Here is a 22,302-nt window from a genome sequence, read left to right as displayed (position 1 = left end):
AACATTTCACCATGGCTGCTTGTAATCATTCTCTATTGCTATCCAACAAATTATTGCCAACAGAGTGGGATAATTTCACAGAAATGTGCGAGTTCATCATTTCTGTCGCAGTCTGGTGCAGTAGGACTTCTCAGGCTGCTCAAGGTGCGCCTTCTATTTTCATGTGGAGTCCCTGGAGTTCCAAATGTCCTCCTGAGCTCATCTTTATTGTGGAAGATGTCTGTTCCCTGTGGTCCCATGAGTGAGATCCCTGTTTCCATGACAGCTGCCTATCAGTGCCTGCTGTTAGGTCCTAGACTTGTCTTCTCTTCCTGCCATGAGCCAGTCAGTGTGAGGACATCTTCTTGGACTTCTGAAGGGTTCCCATGTTTCCCTCGCTGTGACAATACCAGAGAAAATCAACTTAAAAGGTATTAAAGAAAAGGCGGCTCAGCCTCAAGGTTCACAGTCTGGGGACTCTCGGACATCCTGACAATCCATCTTTAAATTCTGTCTGCAGAGCACTTTGTCAATTTCTTAATTTGTTTATAAAAATATGTAAAAGCACACCACAGTTAGAAAAATTCTAATATCGTATAATATAACCATGATATAAATACATGGATAAATCCTATTTTACATGTGATTTCACATCTTATTGTAAAAATGTGACTTTAAAATGGTCTAATACAGTGTTAATCTCCAAAATTCAATATATCTCTGTCTCTTTCTGTATGTCACTGTCTCTCTCTGTCTCTCTCTGTCTCTCTGTCTCTCTCTATCTCTCTCTCTCTCTCTTCCTCTTCTCTCAGCACTTAGAAAATTCACGGAATTAGTTAAAATGTGTCAAATGTTCAGTATTTCATTGTGGTTTTGTATTTTAAGAACTAAAAAATATGACAGGTCTAAAAAATTTTAAATACAACACTTTCTCTATAAGTGTATATAAACTCAAATGAAATAGTGTGTGTAAATAATTTAATACAGTTTATAACAAAATATCATCAGTAAATATAAATTATCTTCTTTTTCTTAATTAGAAATATTTCAATATATCAAAAACATAATTTCTCTCACTTCACATTTTATCCAATTTTCCTTTAATTAAAATGACGTATTTCCCTCTATGGGAAATAGCTTGCCCATTTTATTTTATTTTTAAATCCCATGTATGCTTTCCAAACAAAGCCATCAAACTATAATAACCCATCTGCAAACTGGGTAATTAACATGGTTCATTCTTTCAAAATGATTCTGGTATTCAAGTCAATTTGTTAATCTTACTCATATTAAATTCAACATTTATTCACAAAATGGCCATATTGGGGATTAGAGAAAAGCCTTTGTTCCCACTTGTAGAGTTGGCTAAAATAGCTATGTTAAAGGATGTGATCAAATTTAAAATAAATACTTGGTGGTAGAGGATTATTGTATGGTTTTTTTAGACCATTTTCAATTGAGGACAAGATCAATTTATTCCAGCACGTTTGATTGGGATACCTGTCCCAAAACTATAACAAAATTATGATATTAGGGAGAAACTTTTATTTTACATCTATAAATAATCAATCCCATAAGCAGTAGGGTGATGGCGACTTTGAAGGGAACATGCACTTTTCAGTACAATGTGAGGCTTCAGTTATATTTATTTCAAAGCCTGATCATCATTCATGTTCCTCCTTTCCAGGATTCAGCCATTCCATTTTAAGCCCCTATTCAGCCACAAATACTCCATTATGAAGCAGCCTATTGGCTAAAATTGGTATTTATACAGGCGATAATCTTAGAAGCCTATTTTCTGAGCAGTGATCAAATTTAGTCCCTCTGAATGATACTCTTTGATGGCTTTATTCTGCCTACTTTCATATGGATCATTTCTATTATACACGATTACACTGGCAAGAAGTTCCAAATGCAGTTTCAAGACTCTTAATAAATGTACTTACTAATGACAGTGATGGCCATGCTCTGAATATTTGTATCTTTATGAACCTTTAATCACAATGCTATTTGCCATCTCTCAATCTGACACATCATGTGCCTCCATAGAAATCATCTCATAGGTTAAAAATCATGGCCTGATATAAAATGTAGTGGCCCACTTTCAATAGTCCCTATTCAGTTCTTTAAAATTGATGTCTAGATATGGAGAGAGTGGTGTCAAGATGGAATTTAAGAAGAAGGTAAATAAGGCAATATGGAGACCATGAAGTATCCACATGGCTTTGGTACCGTCCTATACCAATCAGAGTATGGCATGTGTGACTTCAGTGATATCTACCATGGTAGTTTCTACCAGGTTGCAGGTAGGTGTAGAGGGCTCTGTCAAAATAAGTACAAAGTAAAAACAAATGTCACTTAGAAAAATAATGAATTGAGATTCAACCACGCTGTCTTAATAACCAACTACCTATCATACATTCATATTTCAAGAGGTTCAAAAGATGATACTATGAGCCATTTGTGATAGGCATTTTCTAGGCACTACTATATTGTATGAATTGTGAAATGCTAGAGATAAAATGAGTAGTCATTTCACCATGAGTAACAATGGCAATAAAAATACTAACATGTCATATGTTGGGGTTATAATTACAAATATTGCATATCAATATTTAATCATAATCTTCCAATAATAAAACCGAGTTCTAACTGCATGTATATATCTGTTCCTCAGTTTAGATATCTAAAATGGGAATAATGGTACTGCAAAATACGTACATACATAAGGAAATACAGTAAGTACACTGTAGTCCCCAATACATAAGAGGTCCCATGTTAGGACATGATCTGATGAACATAGGAAAAGAGATAGTGGAGCTATGCCAACTATAAACACAGTTTGTTTTATTTACAAACGGTGTCATAGAAAGTGCCTCATACCCAAATACTATCACTTTTCAGGTGGGACAATGAGGAAGGCTTACAAACCATAGCTAGTTTCTTCTTAGTGTCTTCAAACTTTTACAAAAGTAACACGAACTCTTCTACATTTTGAAGTGCAAGCTTGTGTAACACATTGGACTTAGTGGTTGTTTGTGTTCTCTTCTCAATCTAGAAGGAAATTAGGTTACCTTGAAAGAACACCAAGTTGCTTCATGGCAAATGCATTGTTCTTCAAGCTACCTACTCCTTCATTTGCCGGGATGTATTTTTTTTCTAATAACGTAAGTGAAATGGACTTTTCATAGCATCAGGTACAAGTCGGAATAAAACTATGCATTTTCAAACTGAAGGATTTTCTGTGAGTGGCACTTTGAAAACAAATGTGTGCTCTTTGTGACAGCTTCTTCCCCATCGGGTAATGTGGAGATGTTATTTTTATTATTATGTGCCTGAAGATTAGTATCTCAGAAACTACTGCTGTTTCAATAATAAGAATAAGAAATCAAAATGAGAAAGTGTGGCAATATCATTTTAGCTCACCTCTGACGAACATGCCACGCCAAGATGAATTTATTTCTGAGATCTTCTCTGCCCACAAGTTAACCTATGCATCAGACAAAACATACTCAAATATAACCAACACCTATTAGACATTTTGCAAAATGAGGGGATCAATTTTAATAATTACAGTATATTGTAAGGTATTGACTCACTTTAAGGAATCCAAATAGATGGTCCGGCTCCTACTTTTGTAAATACGAAAATCAGATTGAGAAATTAAGATCCAAGTATTTTACAACAGAATGAGATAGGAGAGGCCGCTAGTACTTAGTCGATTAGCCCATAGAAAAGAGAACTGTATATAACTGGGGAAATTGTACAACGAATCCTGGTGATCTGGAATGCTAGATTAATTTAATGAACAGATATAGCTTCTTCCTAACATGTTGCTTTTTAAATGTATTTGAGTTTCATGTATTTGACTATTATATTTCCCCACCATTGTTTAAAAAACAACATAATCATAGAATATATAATCCATCATTGCAGAGAGTGTTGAAAACCAGCCAGTGATGGTTTGCATAGATGGTATCTCTTTTATGACATTATTACAACTTCAAACATAATAGATTAATTTTAGGTATACAAGACCCATTTTCTCAACTTGAAGGAGTGGTTTAGGCTACACTTCACATGTGAAACCATGTATGGAGGTGGCATACTTATTATGGGTCATTGTTTTAGAACATGTTTTATCGGGTACTTTTATTCAAATTTATAACAACATCGTATGTTCTGTCTATGTACTTAGAAAACACTCCACATATTAAAACATAGATCCTAACAGTTTATGTGAGGCAGGTGTTCTCATACTGGACCCTTCTCTGCAAATGGAAAAAGATTGCCCTAAGTTGCTAGGATGTTACACGCTCACACAGAGAGCTGAATGTTGGGACTGTAGTCCAGACCATTGGGAAAGTAGCTCAAATATAAAATTCATTGATACAATTAGGAGTTATCTTCTAAAAGTAATATAGAATTTAACTAAACTAAATATTTTATAAATATATTGATGATGGAAAATATATGCACTATTAATAATGACTGTTTTATGACTTTCCAAGCTCTTCCTCAAGCGATTCCTATATCACGTCTAACCAAACATCTCCAAATGAGAAATCAGGTGCACCTTGGATTATATAAACATAATTATTCAAAAAATCTGGAAAAGTATGAAATTTAAATCTCTAATGCAAGATATTTCATTTGAAGTATTTTCTAATAAATGTTAACATTTGAAAGATTATTACAGTAAAGGCACTTTAAAAATAACTCGAATCCTAAGGGCCTGTTGTTATTAAAAATACTAAATACATTGTCATCTAGCTATGACAAATCCCCGGTGAAAGCACGTTTAGACAGAAAAGGTTAATTAAGTGGAAGTAGTCCTTCATGATAGGGAAGGTGTGGTGGCCCCTGTGGCTCGGTCAGTGGCACCATGAGATGTGACACTACTTTGTATATGAGACACGCCCAGAAACAATGAGATCAGCTAGAACTAGGCCAGTTCACTATCCTCCCATATGTGCCCTCTATGGCCCAAGCTCATCAGCCAAGACTCCAGCCCAAAGGTTCAGCAAACTCACTGTGGCCAGCTGGAGAGCAAATGTTGAAGCTTCTCAAGTTGTGGGCATCATTTCACATTCAAGCTGCTACAGCTAATGTCTTAAACAGTGTTTAAGTGTCCCCTCTCAGTAATGGCCTGGATGAGGGAATGAATACATTCATGAGTGAAGGTCTAGTCGATGTCTTAGAGAATAATGGAAAACCCACAGTGTTGTTAGGAATATTTCAAGGAAGCTGGATCCAGGCTATATAGTGAGAACTTGGCTTGAGACTTCTTAAAGATGTGGAGTTTATCAATTACAATGCAGGCTGCAATGGTCTCTAGGATGTTTTCAAAATGCCCATTTTTTAGCATCTGTAGATCTTGCTAAAGACCACTGAATACACTGTGTTATCTCTAGGCTTCTGGGCTTACCACAGGGCACTCTGTTTACCAGAATATTCATCCCTTCATTGTGATGAATTAATTCCCCATTTTTAAAACTGCTGCTAAAACACTGCCTTCCTTGGGCCAAGCCCTCACTATTTTCAACCCAAATCTCTGATTCCCTTAAATATGTCTGCTAACATGACACTCTCTTCTTTATTCCCCAAGAGTATTGCTCTTACATATATTTATTCCCTCATTCATTATTTATAAAAATGTTCTTCATTCCAGGCACTGTCTCAAAATCAGAGGACACAACAGATAAGCAAAAAGATAAGATAGTTTCTGCATAAAACGTACATTGTAGTAGAAATGAAATATGCAAGATGATTCAATGATAATATTAATTAAATTGAGAAGGGTTAAAAGGAAAACAGAGTGTGGAATTTTCTCAGAATATAAATAGATGGATAATTGTATACATATTAAATTATGGGCTGAAGAAATAGCTCAGGGGTTAAGAACGTTGGCTATTATTCCAGACAAAACTAGTACTATCCACAGAACCCACTTGATAGTTCACAGACATCTATAATTCCACATTCTGGAAATTCAATGCCCTCTGCTGATCTCTGAGAACACAAGATAAATGAAGGATACACAGACATACATCTAGACAAAACAATCATGCACTTATAATAAAAAATTTAAATATAAAATATTATAGGGAAAGATTGTAAAAGAAATTTGATAAACCCTTCATTCCCTTTTTAACCCCTGAAACATTTCTTTAGTTACTCATTATATTTCTCATAAAATTTTATTTACTTTCACAATAAAATGAATTTTCTTAGAATTTGTATCTTTGTTTCTCTTGTCTTCAATCCCTTCAATACTTTCTCATTTCTGTAAGAATAAAATTAAATGTATTGACCACTCCACATTTTGCTACCTCTACAGTAGAAGTAATATTCCACGTATCTACAAGAATGCCTTCTGATTCTCATGACTCTCTGACCATCAAATTGAGATGTCTAGGAAATGATGAGGTACACATTGTTTGGTCAAAATATACTAGAGACTGCAGTAGAGGAATTAACCTAAGGAGTTTGGCGATACCCTCATTGGAATATATCCAATGAGAAACCTTCTTTGGTCCACTTTTTTTCTTTTATTGGATTTTTTATTTACATTTTAAATATTATCCTATTTGCCAGTTTCCCATCCAGAAACCTGGGCTTTTTTCTGGGTGGGAGACTATTAATGACTGCTTCTATTGCTTTAGGTGTTATGGGACTATTTAGAAATTTGTCCATTTCATCCAGATTTTCGAGTTCTGTTGATTATAAGCTTTTGTAGTAGGATCTGATGATTTTTTGATTTCCTCAGTCTCTGTTGTTATATCTCCCTTTTCATTTCTGATTTTGTTAATTTGGACACTATCTCTGTGCCCTCTGGTTAGTCTGGCTAAGGGTTTACCTATCTTGTTTATTTTCTCAAAGAACCACATCCTGGTTTTGTTGATTCTTTGTATATTTCTTTTTGTTTCTACTTGGTTGACTTCAGTCCTGAGTTTGATTATTTTTTGCTGTCTTGGGTGAATTTGCTTCTTTTTGTCCTAGAGCTTTCAGGTGTGCTGTCAAGCTGCTAGTGTATGTTCTCTCCAGTTTCTTTTTGGAGGCACTCAGAGCTATGAGTTTTCCTCTTAGCACTGCTTTCATTGTGTCCCCTAAGTTTGGGTATGTTGTGCCTTCATTGTCATTAAATTCTAAAAATTCTTTCATTTCTTTATTTCTTCTTTGACCAATTTATCATTGAGTAGAGCATTGTTCAGCTTCCATGTATATCTGGGCTTTCTGGCATTTTTGTTGTTATTGAAGACCAGCCTTAGTCCGTGGTGATCTGATAGGATGCACGAGATTATTTCTATCATCTTATATTTGTGGAGGCCTGTTTTGTGACCAATTATATGGTAAATTTTGGAGAAGGTACCATGAGGTGCTGAGAAGAAGGTATACCTTTTGTTTTAGGATGAAATGTATAGATTATCTGTTAAATCCATTTGGTTCATAACTTCTGTTAGTTTTACTGTGTCTCTGTTTAGTTTCTGTTTCCATGATCTGTCCATTGCTGACAGTGAGGTGTTGAAGTCTCCTACCATTACTGTGTGAGGTGCAAGGTGTGCTTTGAGCTTTAGTAAGGTTTCCTTTATGAATGTGGGTGCCCTTGAATTTGGAGTATAGATATTCAGAATAGAGAGTTCATCTTCATGGATTTTTTTGTTTGAAAAGTATGAAGTGTCCTTCCTTGTCTTTTTTGATAACTTTTGGTTGAAAGTTGATTTTATTCAATATTGGAATAGTTACTCCAGCATGTTTCTTGGGACCATTTGCTTGAAAATTGTTTCCCAACCTTTTACTCTGAGGTAGTATCTGTTTTGTCACTGAGGTGTGTTTCCTGTATGCAGCAAAATGCTGGGTCCTGTTTAAGTATCCAGTCTGTTAGTCTATGTCTTTTGATTGGGAAATTGAGTCCATTAATGTTGAGAGATATTAGGGACCAATGATTGTTATTTCCCATTACTTTTGTTGTTAAAGATGGAATTATGTTTATGTGGCTATCTTTTGGGTTAGCTGAAAGAAGATTACTTTCTTCCTTTTTCTAGGGTGTAGTTTCCCTCCTTCTATTGGAGTTTTCCATCTATTATCCTTTGTAGGGCTGGATTTGCAGAAAGCTATCATGTAAATTTGGTTTTGTCATGGAATATCTTGGTTTCTCCATCTATGTTAATTGAGAATTTTGCTGGATATAGTAGCCTGGGCTGGCATTTGTGTTCTCTTAGGGTCTGTATGACATCTGCCCAGGATCTTTTAGCTGTAATAGTCTCTGTTGAGAAGTCTGGTGTAATTCTGATAGGTCTGCCTTTATATGTTGCTTGACCTTTTTCCCTTACTGCTTTTAATATTCTTTCTTTGTTTGGTGCATTTGGTATTTTGACTATTTTGTGACAGGAGGAATTTCTAGTCTGGTCCAATCTATTTGGAGTTCTGTAGGCTTCTTGTATGCTTATGGGCATCTCTTTCTTTAGGTTAGGGAAATTTTCTTCTATAATTTTTGTTGAAGTTGGGAAACTTCACTCTCTTTTATACCTTAGGGTTGATCACCTCATTGTGTCCTGGATTTCTTAGATGTTATGGATTAGAATCGTTTTTGCATTTTGCATTTTCTTTGACTGTTGTGTCAATGTTTTCTATGGTATCTTCTGCCCCTGAGATTCTCTCTTCTATATCTTGTATTATATTGGTAATGCTTGTGTCTATGACTTCTGTTCTCTTTCCTAAGTTTTCTATCTCCAGGATTATCTTCCTTTGTGATTTCTTTATTATTTCGATTTCCATATTTAGATCCTGGATGGTTTTGTTCCATTCCTTCAACTGTTTGGTTGTATTTTCCTGTAATTCTTTAAGAGATTTTTGTGTTTCCTCTTTAAGGATTTCTACCTGTTTACCTGTGTTGTCCTGTATTTTTTAAAGGAGTTATTTATGTCCTTCTTAAAGTCCTCTGACATCATTATGATATGTAATTTTAAATCAGAGCCTTGCTTTTCCGGTGTGTTGAGGTATCCAGAACTTGCTGTGGTGGGAGAACTGAGTTTTGATGATGCCAAGTGGCCTTGGTTTCTGTTGCTTAGGTTCTTGCACTTGCCTCTGACCATCTGGTTAGCTGGTCTTTCTGTCTCTGACAGTGGCTTGGCCCTCCTGTAAGGCTGTGTGTCAATACCCCTGGGAGACCAGCTTTCTCCTGGCGGAATCTGGGCACAGAGAGCTGTCCTTTGGTCTACTTTTTGATGATGCTATTGTGAATGGAACAGTTCTACCCATCATGATTTAATTCACAGCAATAACTGCCAAGCTATTCTCCGAAATCACTGATTCTATTGTATCAAACCTTCTATGAGAAGAGAGCACGGTACCTGCAAACAATTGTCTAGCACCACTTAGTGCCAACATTTGAAGACTTTGCAGCACAGGTTTTCTCTCTAGCTCCCTACCATCATTTCCCTGCTGAAGCAGATCATTAAGTGTCATTTCTTTTTATCTGAAGGGTCCTACCCATAGATTCCACCCAGCGAAGCTCCCACAGCAGCACAGGTAGATGGGGCTGACCTGGCCTCTCCCATGTCTCTTTGAACTAGCAAAAGCTGCATGTCAATGAAGCTGGGTCAATCCTCTGGAGATAAACAGCCAATAAACCCTACGGAGATAAACAGCCTGACATAGATCAGTAGTAGCCATCCTGATCAGCACTAGCATTAACTCTTTCAGGCCTTGTGTTTGCCATAACACTCATATTTCTATGTCCTGTGCATTTATTTGAAAAAAAAAAACACTGAACTACAAATTATATTTATTTAATTCAGTTTTTTCCACACTCCAAGCTGAATTTTGACAGTTGAGTTTTATTCCATACTTCACATTTCTAGATCATGTCTAAGTAGTGTTTCCTTCAAGTTCATAATGAATGTTGAGCCAAAATATAATTGGACAGATAGTCCAATTGAATCATAAAGCGCAACTTTATGATTCAATATTCTCACCTGGTAGAAAAGCAAGTCACATGACCACAACACATTCGTTTGTCTGCTTGTTTGTTTATTTATTGGAATGACAGTTGCATTCAGGTGTTCTTCCCTCTTCTGTTTGCAGAGCTGATTTTCTGTCTATCTTCTATCTCTGCTTCTTAAATTCTTTTTGTCTTCTTCTTGATGAAGCTGTGTGACTAATGATTGGCAGTTCCCTAGGGAAAACTTTTCCTCTAGCATCTCTAGTTTTCTCTAGCAGAATCTCACCTGCTTCTTTCACAGCACTTTCTACACAAACAAGCACTAGTCATTGCGTCACATGATTATCAGTCATGTCCATTTGAATTTACCTTTACTTCATGCTGGGAATCATAAATGACTTATTCACAGCTTTATTCCAGTCCCAATGCCCTCATAAGATTAGGACCTCCTGGGTTGGGGATTTGGCTCAGTGGTAGAGCGCTTGCCTAGCAAGCGCAAGGCCCTGGGTTCGGTCCCCAGCTCCGGAAAAAAAAAAAAAAAAAAAAAAAAAAAGATTAGGACCTCCTGAAAGAATGACTACATTAGAATATTGTGTTTCATCCTTTGATACCCATGACAAACTCAAGCACTTTCTATATCAAATAACTGCATCTGTGCCATCATGAAAAAAGGGAAAAGATAAATGGGTGATGATTCTCCATCATTCCCCACCCCTTTCCTAGCTCAGTAGTTGGAAGGAGCCTCTTACTACAATCATCTAATTTATGATAATTCCTTACACTGCATTATCATTTAACTTGACAAACCCATATCTAAGACAGTCCCTGTTTGAATTCTTAAAATGATTTCCCCATATGACTGTGGTGACACAGCACAAGTATCTCCCATAGTCAGGGTGACTTTCCTCTCCTCTCTCTCTCTGTCATTTGTCTTACCAACCACAGTTCATGATCCATTTAAAACAAATCCAAAGCCCCATCTGTGTGTCAGGGTTCTACATGTCTAAGCTGCTCCTGTTGCTGCCGCTGCCGCCGCCTCCTCCTCCTCCTCTTCCTCCTCTTCCTCCTCCTCTTCCTCCTCCTTCTCCTCCTCCTCTTCTTTCTTTATCTGATGAAAAATTCATCTTTCCTTTTTAAATCATTTTCTAGCCCTAACTAGAGGAAGTAGGTTAAAAGTAGAAGAGGTAGCAGTGGAGGAGGAGATAAAACCATGAGAAAAGCATGCAGGCTGTAGCATGGGGGAGTTGAAAGGGGGCTGTAAATAACGTTAATTCAATGTACATATTTAAGAAATTATCAGTCAATGGTGACAAAAGAAAGTCAAATGCCTGAGTTTCTCCTAGACTGCAACACATTTTGTACAAGCTAAGAAGGGATGTTCTGTATGATCTGCTTCACAAGAAAACTCAATTGTAAAGAAAATGCTGCCTCTTAGTCTTTAAACAAGTCAAATGAATGTTTCACTTAAGAACTGACAGGATATTCTCCCTTTGAGCTTTCTTGCTACTGAGAATTGGAATATTTTTCAATTTAAATCTCGTTTTTTGTTTGCTTGTTTGTTTACTGCACATGAAAGATGTAACTGTCTACATCTACATAAAGGGCACATATGTTTGAACATGTTCTTTATGTCTATCAGATATTCATGTGTCACCCTGTCTTTCATTTTTCTACATACCTACTTTTCATTTTCATACCTACATACCTGCTTTTCATTTTTCTACATACCTACTACTGGTTAGACCAACACTATTCATTGAAGATGCTTTTTTTCCCATTGTATATTTTTGGCTTCTTTGTCAAAAATCAAATGTACGTAAATGTGTGGTTTTATTTCTAGGTCTTCAATTATATTCCATTTATCTGACTCTGTACCAGTTGTCTGTCTCTGTACCAATACCAAACAGTAAATATGTAGAAGCCAGTGTTACAAATACAAAATAGAATAGACATGTAAAAAGTCACTAAAACAGATTAATAAATGAAATTAGTAAGAGACAGAAAAGATTTCTCTGAGTGTTTGAATACATAGTACCACAGACAGTCTTCTAGGGTTGAAATAGTACAAGGTTTTCACAGAAGGTTTAAGGAACAGAAGTGGTTTAATATTTAAATGCTAATAAAACATTAAAATGAAAGAATTAACATCTAATCCCTTTATCAAGTAAGATTCTTTTTATAATATTGTCTAATATTGATTAATAACCTTTAAAAGAGTCTAGAATAATTGGAGAGATTCCAAGAAATACGAAAAGAAATAATAAAATAGACCAAAAAAATCCTAATATAATAAGACTCTAAAATTATTTGCCAAATGAATACACAAATTAATGAATAAAATTGTATCTCTCTATTGGAACAAACTATACTGAATACTGGCCCAATTACAATCTTCAGGAGTGGAAAGGGGTCATTTCCCACATCTGTGGGGATTTAAAAAGCACCGTTAATATGGGGCCTTGTATTTAGATACTTAGAACAATTTCTTTTTCATCAAAATGACACAATAGTGAAATAAATGATCATGTAAGTGGTGGACAGATGTTCCTGAATGATGAAGAAAAGAATAGGAAATGATTTGTTATAAATAATTTGGGTTTTGAGGTCAAAATGAATAGGTCTAGATTACAACTCCCACTACAAACTTCTACACCTCTGCTTTTCTGGGTACAATGACTAAATCTGATTTAGAAACATGCAACTCAAAAAAAATAGGGAAAAAGAGTCAGTTCTACTAGCCATGAAAGTTCTCAAATCTGCCCACTCTATGAATTATATTCTATATTTTATCCTACATGATATATATTCTATAGATAGATAATATGTTATATGTAATACATAATATATATTATATCCTATATGATATATATTCTATATGGATCTAGGTTCATAGATTTATATTCTCTCTCTCTCTCCCCCTCCCTCCCTCTCCCCCCCCACCTCTATCTCTATCTCTGTACTATATATCCTCATTTGTCTTTCTCTCCTTCTCATCTTGCAGGACATGTCTTATTGTCCTGGAACCATATTACTGGATGGTACCCCAGTATAGGCCACCAGTTGTCTTTTTTGTTTAAATCCCTGTTTTGTTAAAGATCTCCATAGAATTCCCCATGATATCTTCCTAAGATTAACTTCTGTTTCAGACAGAAACAGCCCAGGCCTTCTAACAAACAGGAGTCAAGGTTGAACGTGATGTGCTTGAAAATTTTACAGGAATTCCCTGTGGAAGAAAACAGGAGCAATACTGAAAGAGGCAGAAGATACATGAGATCCAAAGCATTTCTGTTCCCTAGTAAAGGACAGAAAGGGACAAAGGAAGTTTGAGTGGAGGCATCAGTAGAGCAGGTACACAGAAAATGGAACAGGATTCTGGAGGAGTCATGACCCACGATGGCCCTGTTTACAGGAATGGTCGTAGTGCATGCATACCAGCTGGTCTCCTAGAATGGTACATTGTGGGGTGTACACCATGTTCAATCCCTGGCCTTAACACAGCCACAAATCTCAGTCATGATGGGGTATTATAAAGCAGTTTGTTCTCCAGTCTGAGAGGTGAAGTTCCCAGGTCCCACGTTCACCTGAGGTAGAGTTTCTTATAACCTAACTCTGAACCCTGTTCTGCAAGATAAGCTGGGTCTAGAAGAAATGTGTCCAATGTTCTATAATAATGAAAGTCTGTCTGACTTTCCAGTACCTTCCATGAACCCCACCACCCACTCTCCAATTCAGTATTCTACCTCCCTCCGGGCCTTCCTTCCTGAAAACCATTTAAGTATATCCTAAATTAATCTAGGCTGTGATTTAGAACTATTTCTGCTTGCCGTTTATTGTAAGAAACAGAATTTAACCTTAAAATCCTTTAAAACTTTTTTCTATTTACTTACTCTCTTTGACGAGCAACACAAATTCTCTCAATAGATGTGCACAGAGCTTGTGACCCAGCGCCCAGACTATCAGTAGATGGAGAAGGCTCAGAGCTCAGTAGCATCTCTCAATGTCTATTTACATACAGATTACTGACTTGCTGCTGGTCATTTCTCTGACTTCTCAATGCTGTGAGCACAGCCAGCATTTACCTCCTCTTGGCACTTTCCAACTATGGTCCTGAAGCGTGTTTTGGTTTTGTCTATTTTCCAGTGCTGCTTCAGTTTGCATCTTTTGTTCTCTATGGATGTTCTGCTTTTGTTGACTGCATGCCATCCTAAGAGTTTCATTATAGCTTCGCAAATACGTTTTCTCAGAATATTCCAGTGAAAAGTAAATTCCAACCACTGACCTTACAATCCAAATCTCCACCAGTTACACACTCTTCCCGTAGATCCTTCTGATTCTCTTCTTGACATACACCTCACACCTCATTAACACTTGGTTCATATTTTAATGATTCTTTTCTTAAAGTATGACTTATACACAGTGGATAAATTCTTTAAAATTCATGAATATAACACCACAAAAGCCACTGTAATTAGGATCAAGAACAGAATACATGGAGACACACAAACATGCACATACATGCACCCATGCCACACATTCACAACACATGCATACATGCCTACACATGTACACTCCCTTTCACACAGAAGCACACACATACTCACATTCACACCATCATCCTGTCAAACCTTGTTAACTCCTCTCTCAAAGCTTCTTGAAACCTCTTTCTCTATCACTATCAATTGGGTTTTTCCAGTATTTCATGGAAAAGGAATCAGTTATCATGTCTCCCTTGTGGGTGAACTCTTTTTCTAAATATAATGAAATTCATCACTGTGAACAGCTAGAAATAGGCAGGAAGGAAGAAAATTACATCTGTCACAGAAAGATTAATTTTTGAAGATTGATTCGGGTCTATGTTCCCTGTGCTGTGCTGGATTCCTGCCACAGGTCATACTGTAGAAGGGCTGCTCTGTGTGTCTCTCATTTCTATGCTTCTGCCCCTTAACTGTGGCCTATTCTACCCATTTCACAGAGGATAAACCTGAAAATGAGAGAGTCAAACAACTTATCTGATGTCACAGCTGGGAAATCACTAACCAGAGCAAAGGTTATACAACTGCGCAAACTCAGCCCATGCAGCTGTTATTACATTCTTAACTTCAGTTTTGAACACAGTCCATATAACTTTCTTAATAATTGTGTACGTGAGTTCTCATTTTTTATTTATTTTGAGAATCTCAAACCTCATTCCTTGTCTTTCTCACCCCTCCAATACCTCTCAAATCCTTTCATTCCTCACATTCATGGCTCCTTATTCTTTAATTATATTTGTTACATATATGTATATACATTTATAAGTTCAACTTTCTGGAACTATTTGGTTCTTGTTTTTAACACTCAAAATTCTATCTCTATTGTAACAGTTATATATCAATCACTTCTACTTTATTGTATAAATTAGATTACAAAAGTATTTCCTCTTTTCTTACTTCTTTTCTTTATAATAGATGACCTATTTTTATATTCCTGTCTAAAAATAATCTCATCATAATCAATAGATTTGTGTCAGCTTATAACAGATGAAAATACTCTGAGCTCTTTTACTTAGTTGCTTTGTGTATTTTAACTATAGCTGTGTAAAAACAACAGCTACATATTAATATATCAAACCCATGTATATTAGATAAATGTTTTGCATTCCAATAATGTAAGACAGTTTGAATTTTGAAACAGTGTGTTTAAATTGACTCAAAACTCTTAAAATCCCATTTAGAAAGCATTATGTAATATATTATATATATATGTGTGTGTGTATGTATGCATGTATGTATATATCTATATATGTGGACTTTAATTAGGACATAAAGTATTTGTTTTATCTTGAGCTATAGATGCTATTGTGTAAATTAACATACAAACCTGTGTTTGATTGGGATCAGAATTTGAATCTCTAAAAACTAAGTCACAATCCCATCTTAGATGTACTTTATAGAAAATAAGTTCTGAGCATCGGTAGTATTGATGAAGGCTGGAGATCTCAGCTACCACACATTGGGAATTGGCTCATCTAACTGATTTTTCTCTGCTTCTCCAAAAGAAGGATTCTGTAATTTGAAACATTTCTGATTTTTCAGTCTCCTTTACTGATTGTAATTTCTTATGCTGCAAGGCTCTAAAATAATTAGCTATTTACTGGGAGAATAAAAATTCTAATAAAAAGACATTTATTCGAAGGACATGTAAAATTGTCCCAAAATCCTACCCTGTGACTGTTTATGCAGGTCTCCTTTCCTAAGGTGCATAATGAAATCAGGACAGGGGATGCAAATTTTTATTCTGAATAAAATGCTGAGTCATTTATGTAAAAATGGAGACAATTTCAAGGCTATATTCTAAGCAATAACTCAATCCAAACATAACTCAGAGAAAGTATAAAACTATATCTCATAAGCAATGATTGGCACAGTAATTTAAAAGATGAAATTGTCAATTATATTATAACTTCTACACAATATAAAGAGATTTAAAATGCTGTGAGAACTGCTTGACTGTACAATGAATTTCATTCTTCTTTCATCAAATGAAACACTGTATTTGCTTCAAAATATATTTTTTTCATTTTACATTATTCAGAAAGCATTATACATCTCTAGAATATTTTCATCTAACTCTCCCAAAAACATGCTGCCTTATAAGAAATATCATGTTCAAATTATCATCTCAGTAGATGAAGAGATATAATATTTTCTCTTCAGAGATCACATGAGTATGCTGGTTTTTATTCTGAATTCAATATTATTACAGAAAATGTCTAATATGATTCTGATATAGGTTATTTGAATGCTCTTAATCACAATAAATTTTGTCAATCTTCCAGAGAAGGATAAATGTAATAAATATTAGGACCATGTCTTGTATAGGGTTTCCATTGCTGTAAAGAGACACCGTGACCAAGGCAACTCTTACAAAGGACAACATTCTGTAGAGCTGGCTTACAGTTTCAGAGGTTTAGTCCATTACTCCTGTGGCAGCATTCAGGCAGACATGGTGCTGAAGAAGCTGTGAGTACACATCTTGATCTGAAGGCAGCCAAGAGGTAATAGAATTACACACTGAGGGGAGCTTGAGCATATTTATGACCTCAAAGACCATCCCCAGTGACTCACTTCCACCAAGGTCATACCTACTCCAACAATGCCACACCCCCTAATAGCACCACTCCCTATGGGCAAAGCACATGAATCCACGTGGCTCAACTTATTCAAACCACCACAACCCACAAGTAACACAATTAAACATCTTCACATTTTTAGCAACTAAAAATACTCATGTGATGTAAGTGCTCAAAACTTCCTACTTTTCTACAGCCATGTCTACATTTGATTTGACTACTACCTGTAATCCTATGGTCAGATAAGTTTAGATCATTTATAGTGAAAGACCCCCTCCCAGAAAGGGAATTGTACAAGCCCAAGGCCCTCAACTATAGAAATAAAAAGTAAGTTTTTAGATATGTGGGACAAGCTGACCCATCATTTAGACGAAACAGACCAGAAAAGAAAACAAAATGCAGAAACCAGACTAAATTATGGGCACTGCTCCATGGGCCACCTGGCAGGAAAAAGAAAAAGTCCCTGACCCCCCGGAAGCCCTGACCACCATGTACTTTTTGCTAACTCACTGTTATGATTATAGCCAAAATAAGTAACATACACGTATGCCTCATTTACTCCACCAATCACATCCCTGTAACCATGCATCTGCTTCTGTAAGCCTGCTTCTGCTCCCCAATGCCTTATAAAAACCCATCCCTGGTTCTGCTAGGCGCGCCAGTCTTCCAAATTGACTGGGACGCCCACAGATACCTGTGTATCCTGATCAATAAAAATCCTCTTGCTGATTGCAGCCTGTGGACTCGGACTGGTCATTGAGCTTGAGGATCTCCCTCCTGAGGGAAGATTCTCTCTGAGAGTCTTACATATGGGGGCTCGTCCGGGATCGGAGATCCTCTGCCTAGAGACCACCGACCACCCACCGGGAGGTAAGCTGGCCAGTGTTTGTCTTGTCCTGTCTTGTCTTGCTTTGTGACTTGTTCTGTAAATGCTTAGTTACTTGGCTTGGGTCTATACCGTTTGCATTTGGGCGGGCCAGAGAAGGAGCTGACGAGCTCGGACTTCTCCCCCGAAGCCCTGGAAGACGTTCCAAAGGTGTTTAGAGCCCTGTTTTTCGGGGCTCAGCCTGTATCGGAAGGATACGTGGTTTTGAGTTGGAGGAGAGAGGAGAGAGCCAGATCCACTGAAGGATCCGGACCCTCGTCGCCTCTGTCTGAATTTTTGGTTTCAGTTTGACACCAAAGCCGCGCGGTGCGTCTGTCTGTCTGACTGTTGGAATTGTTTGTCTTCTTTGTGTCCTAATTTTCTTTGAATATCTGTGGAAATTGGTTATAGGATGCTTTGTCTTGGTCTTTTTTGTCTGGTTTGTTTTCTGTGGTATTGTCGAGTGTCTTTTTGACTTTTGTTTCGTTTTTGAACTTTGGATAGACACAAAGCTTGTGCTTATTTTTACAATGGCCTTTTTGTCCCAAGAAAGCCTCCTGGCTTAGCTGTGTGACTAAATGCTATTTGTCCTCTTCAGTGGACCTCTATTCTCTAGATTCTCTTGTTTTCTCACCATCCCATTTGAGATGCTTGTTAGTAACTGTTACAGGTCTTCTTTACCACTGAGGAAAGATGGAATCCTACTGGAGGCCAGAAAGAATGTTCCAGACATGGATAGAAGACCCTCACTCCTGACTGTTGACTTGAATACCCCTGAAGGTAGGGAGTGCTCCAGGTCTGCCACCAGGCTCCAAGGGTGGGTCTCTGAGGGGCTGGAAAATGCCCCACCAATCTGGCTAAGATAAGGAAAAGATATAAAGAGAGAAAGTTACAGAAATTTGAAGGGTTAAGCTAAGTTGCTGAGAGTTAGTGTAAGTTGCAGAGAAAGTAAAGTTGAAGTGTAGTTACATAAGTGGACAGCATCTAATAGCTGTAGAGGAAGATGCAGAAGATATGAGAGAGAGACTGAGGAAGAGAAAGAGAAAAGAAGGTAAAAAGAGCAGGAAGCTAAGGAAGAAAAGAGACAAAAGGAAAAAGAAGCTAGAGAGCTAAAGAGGGATAAAAGACAGGAGAGGAATATATACTGGCCACAGTAGTTAGGGAACCTAGGAAGACAGTACCTGGCAACAGAAGAGAATTCCTAGCTAAAGATCAGTGTGCCTATCGCAAGGAAAAAGGACACTGGGTGAGGGGCTGCCCCAGGAAGAACAAGAGGGGCCTCTCCAGCAGCCCGGAAGGCAAGCCTCTTGGTCCTAGAGTGCTGGCTATGCGCTAAGATAGAAGGGAAGCCGGCCCAGTTGTTTTGTGAATACGGGGGCCCAACACTCTGTGCTCCTACGCCCAAATGGGCTAGTGTCAAGCAAAAGACCTTGAGTGCAAGGGGCTACTGGCAACAAATGATACTCATGGACTACCCGAAGAATGGTGGACCTTGGCGTGGGCCGGGTATCCCACTTGTTCCTTGTGATCCCAGACTGCCCCTACGAGTCTAAACACTGCAACCCTGCTCCCGGACCCCGACCTAGACACCCCCCTTCATGACTGTCACCAGGTGCTCACTAAAGCACAGGAGTGGCATAAAGATCGGACTGATCAGCCAACAGATGGGGTAGATGCCATCTGGTTCATAGATGGGAGCAGCTTCTTAGAGAAGAAAAAAGATGGGCTGGGGCAACAGTGGTAGATGGAAACAGAATCATATGGGCTCAGGCCCTACCAGAAGGCACTTCTACTCAGAGAGTAGAGCTTGCTCCCCTCACCAAAGCCCTTGAACTGAGAAAGAGACTTAACATCTCTGTGGACAGCAGCAGAGGGGCCTGCTGACATCTGAGGGCAAGAAAAAAAGAGATTCTGGCTATGTTAAGGGCCCTCCATGACCCAGCCAGGCTGAGGAAGAGACTCTGCTACACCTCAACGAGAAAGAAGATCCTGCTACAATTTTTACAGGCAGAGGCATGGTAAAACAAATGCATCAATAGACTCACTTAGGGGTAAGCAAACTCATCCAGACGTTTTCAAAAACTAAATATTATGTCACAGGTCTCAAGTATCTCTTGGAACAGATACTACACTGATGTATACCATGCCAAAAGGTAACTGTTTTCAGGAAAGTTGACTGTGGTAGGAGGCTCCGTGGGGAACGGCCTGGATACTACTGAGAAGTGGACTTCACAGAGATAAAACCAGGAAAATATGGTTATAAATGTCTCCTAGTGTTTATAGATATCTTTTCAGGAATAGGTAGAAGCTTTCCCCACCAAGCAAGAGACGGCCTCAATAGTCATCAAGAAGATACTAGAAGAAATCTTCCCCCGATTTGGAATGCCCAAGGTAATCTGGTCAGACAACAGCCCTACTTTCGTTGCCAAGGTAAGCCAGGGTATGGCCAAGTATTTAGAGGTTGATTGAAAATTACGTTATATTTACAGACCTCAAAGTTCAGGACAGGTAGAATAAATAAATAAAATTTTAAAAGAGACCCTGACCAAATTGACCATGGAGACTGGCGTAGACTGGGTGACACTCCTTCCCTCTTGCTCTCTTCAGAGCAAGAAATACCCCTTCCAGATTCAGCTTTACCCCCTTTGAGATCTTATATGGGGCCTCAGCTCCCCTGACTATATTAGATGATGTTACTGAACCAACATGTCATAGTAATAATGATTTGTATGCCAGGCTAAAAGACCTACAGGTGATACAGAAAGAAATCTGCTCACAGCTGACAGCAGCCTATGCCCCGGAGACCCCTGAGACATCCCATCAGTTCCAGGTTAGAGACTACAGCTACATACAACGACACGGAGCCCAGACACTCGAGCCTCGCTGGAAAGGACCGTACCTGGTGCTGCTGACCACCCTGACAGCCATCAAGTCTCACCCTCACCAGCCGAGTACTAGCTGTTGGAGCTGAGAGCTGGGACCTAGAGGGACACTCAGATCTTCAAAAAGCTCCCTAGACTTAAGTGATTGGGAGGTTGCTATAATGCTTACTTGAGGAGTGTGTTTTAGAAACAAGAATTTCATGTTTGCCTGTTTGCCCTGGGTTCCCTCGGAATAGGTGTAAGGATAGGCTTGATTTTTATTACAAATGATGTAATATTACATATGTTAGTACTCCTAACACTTCTTGGGACTGTGCCTCAGGGATCACAACCTATATAAGTTTAGAAGTTCTAAAAGACCTTGGTGTATAGGTTCAGATAGTGTCCAGATTAGAATCCTGATGCTAAAGACTTAATAAGACACAGAAGAGAGTTGAGAATTATTTAAGGCTATCTAGGTGCTACAAGGGCAGCACAAGGACATCTGCTGTTGCCCTATAATGCAAGGCTTATAGAGAATTCAAAACTGCCATTGACTCAGATATGAAAAGAGTAAAAAAGACTTTTTAGCTGACCTCCAAGAACACCTAACCTCCCTCTCAGAGGTAGTCCTTCAAAATAGAAAAAGATTAGACCTGATATTCCTTAAAGAAGGAGTATGTGTGCTACACTAAAAGAAGAATGTTGTTTCTATGCAGATCAGACAGGAATAATAAGAGATATAGACTTTCAGTCATTCAAACTTTTGTGATGAGACAACAGTATCAGATGATAAAACAACAAAAAACAGAGGTACCTTAACCAAGTTGAGTGGAAGATTCCACTCAAGGACAAAAAAAGAAAATGGGGGAATGAAAGACCCCCTCCCAGAAAGGGAATTGTACAAGCCCAAGGCCCTCAACTATAGAAATAAAAAGTAAGTTTTTAGATATGTGGGACAAGCTGACCCATCATTTAGACGAAACAGACCAGAAAAGAAAACAAAATGCAGAAACCAGACTAAATTATGGGCACTGCTCCATGGGCCACCTGGCAGGAAAAAGAAAAAGTCCCTGACCCCCCGGAAGCCCTGACCACCATGTACTTTTTGCTAACTCACTGTTATGATTATAGCCAAAATAGGTAACATACACGTATGCCTCATTTACTCCACCAATCACATCCCTGTAACCATGCATCTGCTTCTGTAAGCCTGCTTCTGCTCCCCAATGCCTTATAAAAACCCGTCCCTGGTTCTGCTAGGCGCGCCAGTCTTCCGAATTGACTGGGACGCCCACAGATACCTGTGTATCCTGATCAATAAAAATCCTCTTGCTGATTGCAGCCTGTGGACTCGGACTGGTCATTGGGCTTGAGGATCTCCCTCCTGAGGGAAGATTCTCTCTGAGAGTCTTACAATAGAACTAATTGTAGCAGTAGTTCAAAACCCATAAAAGTATACATGGGGAAGCCTAGTTAGGTTTGCTAGTGATGAACAATTGAATGGATATTGGAATATTAGAATGTTCTGTGCTGTTCCATC

The 22,302-nt window shown here is 38.0% G+C and overlaps 1 long non-coding RNA gene across 1 annotated transcript; it reads left to right on the top strand.

Annotated features, from left to right (window-relative positions):
• The first annotated feature begins 17,812 nt into the window (after positions 1-17,812).
• On the top strand, positions 17,813-22,103 carry LOC148003805 (uncharacterized). The gene is made up of 2 exons (XR_015629674.1): positions 17,813-17,903; positions 20,635-22,103. It is a non-coding gene; the product is annotated as an uncharacterized LOC148003805 (long non-coding RNA).
• Positions 22,104-22,302: the final 199 nt, after the last annotated feature.

This window comes from Rattus norvegicus, chromosome 9, assembly GCF_021556685.1.
Source record: "Rattus norvegicus strain SHRSP/BbbUtx chromosome 9, alternate assembly SHRSP_T2T, whole genome shotgun sequence".
NCBI classification, from domain to species: domain Eukaryota; kingdom Metazoa; phylum Chordata; class Mammalia; order Rodentia; family Muridae; genus Rattus; species Rattus norvegicus.
This window is presented reverse-complemented; position numbering and strand designations above follow the sequence as displayed.